Consider the following 4,421-nt stretch of genomic DNA (forward strand, 5'->3'; position numbering starts at 1 on the left):
CTCATGATAGTGAGAATTCAATCTTAGGAGAAGGAAACATAGCCAGAGAACCTATCCACTCCGGCAACATATGCTTTGTTTCAATCATACAAAATGACACAGATGACATGGCTTAGGGTTGGCATTTCTTCCAGCCAAAACTCAATGTGGCAGTAGAAAGCTCACAACTGGGCATGTATATTGAGGAAAATGAGAACATATCAGTTGACCGTCTGCACTACATGAAATTACAAAAGGATTCCTGTTTTTTTATGAATGTACTTTCAATAGTGGTTTCAACCATAACTTCACAGCAGAAAATTGCTCTTATTTTTGATGACTGGGAGAAAAGAATGGAAGCTGTGCTATAGTCACAATTTGTGATTGTTTAATTGGACTCTGGGATATATTCCTTGGGGGAGGGGAATCTGAACAAACCTGCCAGTTACCAAATGTTTGCTGTAGACAAACAAAGGTTAAACAACTTTGTCAGGAAAATCAATGTTCCAGATGAGACTTGACAATCTTCCTTATATGAGACATCCTGTTGAACCAAGACACGGAAGGGGACAATGTTTCAGGCAATAGTTCAAAATGATTTACCTTCCTTGAACAATTTGTCTCTTGAACAATGCATTGTTATCCATATGTGGGAGCAGATAAATCACTCCTTATCTTGGCTACAGAGTTTCCAATAGAGGAATTCAAAGGATTCCCTTCAAGCACCCTCTAAGGAAGAGCTGATTTCAGAAAAATAGCAATTATCCTAAATTTGAAATATGAAGCTCTAGAATCAAAGGATTATGGCTCAATGTTAGAAGAAGAAAGGTGCATAGAGAGTATAAATTCACCTATTTTATGCTGAGACTGGTGAGGGTGTAAAACAGACTTCCCAGAGAGGCAGTAGAACCAGAGAGTGTGGAATAAATGAAGGGGAAATTAGATAGATCTTTGTGGGCGTGGCGATTAAGCGATATGAATTTTGAGACTGGCAAGATGGACTACCGCAGCCCATGGACCTCCCAATATCAGTAATAATTTCAAGTCTCTAAAGTTCACAATACCTGCGCTATGCAAAGTCAGAATCACATTTGCACCCGATTTGTTCAAATATCGTAATTATAAAATGGACATCACAATTCAATGGGTGGGCAAAATATGAGGAAAGCAGATAGCAAATTTCCAATGAAAATTTACAAAGGGCTTATATAAATAATGCTGAACATACCAATTAATTAAAGGAGGTGAACTCATCAAACCTCCTCAAAATACTTTGTTGAAAAAATGTGGCTGCCCTTTTTTTTCAAAAGAACTGAAATTTCAACTGTCAAGTAAGAATTGTAACATATTAAAGACATAAAAAATATTTAATTCACAAGGAATTAACCCAAAAAATTGTCCTTTGTGTCTTTGAGTACCTTCAGTAATATTTATCAGTAGGAGGCCTGATCATCTTTCGAAAATCTTTGATTGGAGTTGATATTCTTTTGAGAGCTTGCGTTCTGTCAGCTGTTGAGATTTAACAATGACACCTATACATACCTTTCCCAGAATGCTGCAGTATGGTCATGTCACCACTTATTGACCCCTATTTTGCCTAGCACTGGGCGTTGATTTTTTCCGGCGCACACCAATCTTTCTGGTGTTGAAGGTCAGTTAAAAGTTTCCCCAATGTTGGGGCACCAGCGCCGACCACCAGCGCCAGAATGTTTGCCACCATATATTCTGGTGCTGGTGTATGCTAAAAAGCAGGTTACACGCCCTTTTTGGCCATTAAGGCCACTTTCCTCAACGACATTTTTTTTATCGCTTCTCGGCCTTTTGGCTAAGATCATGCGTAACTGACCTGACAGGGGAGTAGCCACCATGACCTCCGGGTGGTTCTCCCTGGATCAGGAAGGTATATGCTTGCTTTTTTGCAAACAGGAGGTGGGTGGGGTGGCTTGACCCATCCACCTCCACGGAGGTGTGTGGGGGACCTGACCCATCCACCTCCATGGCACGAACCTGGTATTGCAGTACTTCCAGGAACGGTGCAGTGGCTCTAGGCCTTTTGGCTAAGAGCATTGGCGCAGAGTGATCCTTGGCGTGTGCAAGGTGACCTCTGGCGTTTGTGATTTGACAAAGAATTGGAACGATTGGCTACGAATTTAAAAAAAAAACGACATTTTTTTTTGAAACCTCACCCAGACACATGGAATACCGTTGGAAATATCCTTACTTATACTTACAGAAATCAGCGCTGGCCCGCTCCTATCACTGGCCAAAGGTCCTCCATTTGCAAATCTTCGTGAGATGGAGAGTAATTTGCTTTCAGAAAGACAGACACATGCATATCTACTATCCCATATACTTGGGTTAGATCGTGGTGCTATGCTCAGAGGAAGAGTTGTCTAAACACTACGAAAGGAAATGAAAAACTGATTTTTTTTCCCCCATGTGTTTTGGGCATGATGTAAATTGCAGCCTTTGAAGGCAGTGTTATAACGATTCTGATAGTAAAAATCTAAAGTCAGAATGACGAATCAGATATAGTGCATATGACACAACAGGCAGTACCTAATAGCTTTGAACTCGTTCCATTTGCAGATTCATTAATGCCCTCAACATTGGGACTGAAATTTACATTTGGGTCAAAAGCAATTATGAGCAACGCCTCGAACTCGCTTAGAAACTCGCATAAGTCACATGAAGTGTTTTCTGTTACCTGACCAGATCAATGTTTTGTAACGGGAATGGTAAGGGATTGGCTGTGCAGAGCTCCCCTGTTACAATCAATACTCCAATCCATTGAATGCAGCCTAATTTGCTTCACCTTCTGACCTACTATTTTTAAAAATGTTTCGGTGAAATCTGGCGGGTGTTAAAATGTCACGTTCAAAAGAGCTTGTCAGCTGGTTTTATATTTTCACAACAGATCTTACTTGATATGTAGAAACCATCACAATTAAGAAGGAAACAATACTTACATCTGCTCTGCTGTTGGATGAAGCCTCATATTCACGATCAGCTTTTGTATCCAAAACAGATTGTTGTTGTTTTACTATAAATATATTAGATTTTTGCATAATTTTAGTAGAGCAGAGCATTGATTACATAAACTAAGCAGAATTGATACATAGATACAAAATTGAACTTTTTAAGCAAAATCCATGCGCAGAGTTTTTTTTCTGCGTATGCATAACGGACATGCGCACTGACTGCTTCTTTTTCTTAAGCGCATGCACAGTGCACTTTAGGTGCACACTGGTAGCTCCGCCCTCCAAGATGGACTTGGGTAACACCGGCAATATATTTAGGTTTAGTTTACCAGAAACTACTGGGTTTTTTTCCGCCGCTTACGGTGTTGAAAGAAATGTGTGTACAGGTAAGTGGATGCCATCATTTTTGATTGGGAAAATAGGGGCCTTAATTCCATGCAAGTGTACTTTTTCCTCAGGCTCCAACATTAAAGATCAGTTTGTTTTTTCCAAATGATTTCAAAACAAGGTGCAACATGAATTTTCGAACCTTTAGGTAATCTTTCACGGGAAGCTATTTTCAAGTGGTGCTCAGAGGCAGACAGACAGGGGAGGAATGATTGCAGCACCTATGGTTTTAATTTAATGATACTGAGAATTCAAAAATAACTATTGTTTACATAAAGATTTATTTATCCAGCTTCAGTGGGTAAGGAAAACATTGATTATTTATTTTGCAGGGTACCATGTAAGAAGACACTGGCTTTACTGTGTGTGGCGAAAATTATTCCAAACATTTTTTCCTCCAAATTTCTTCAGTGTAGATGTGTAACTTCACCCTCCCGAGAACAGCATGAATGATGCAGTACACCCACTGATATATGAATAAAGTTTTGTTTCTCGTACATTTGCATTACACTCCAGACATCATGGTTTGTTACAGATGCAAACCAATCCTACACTAAAAATGAGAGAAAGAAAACCAACCATTGGCCTGATTCCTGAAGTTTACATCAATTAGAACTGCCATCTTCAATGTCAAAGTTCAGACAATTGATTTTGTCATTGGGAATTCACAATTAACCTACAATTTGAAACTCACTCCAAAGTATCCATTACCCTTTATTGCAAGATCTTGAGACCATATGTACATAAACTTCCTTTCATATCAAATATAAAATGCACCATTTCGATGAAATTTGACAATTGTAATAGACTCCAATTTTCAAATTTTTTTTGTATGGGTAATTCAAAATTTGCTTACTTTCCACATTCGCACATAATGTGCTTTTGATTAGGCTTCCCAATTTTCTTCAACGTTTCTATGGTTACGTATTTGTTTACTCGTTGAGTGAAACAATTCTTCTGTACAACAAACTGCAGCCATGGACACAAGATGATGTATATACCCAGGAGCCTAAGTCTCACCATATGGATATAAATGTTCAGTTACAATTTTGCTTATTAGGTGCATACATAACC

General features: G+C 38.9%; 1 pseudogene; it reads left to right on the top strand.

The window, feature by feature from the left end:
* Nucleotides 1-1,784: 1,784 nt before the first annotated feature.
* Nucleotides 1,785-2,023, top strand: LOC139233215 (U2 spliceosomal RNA; annotated as a pseudogene).
* The last annotated feature ends 2,398 nt before the right edge of the window (nucleotides 2,024-4,421 follow it).

Source organism: Pristiophorus japonicus, chromosome 20 (assembly GCF_044704955.1).
Source record: "Pristiophorus japonicus isolate sPriJap1 chromosome 20, sPriJap1.hap1, whole genome shotgun sequence".
Classification (NCBI taxonomy): domain Eukaryota; kingdom Metazoa; phylum Chordata; class Chondrichthyes; family Pristiophoridae; genus Pristiophorus; species Pristiophorus japonicus.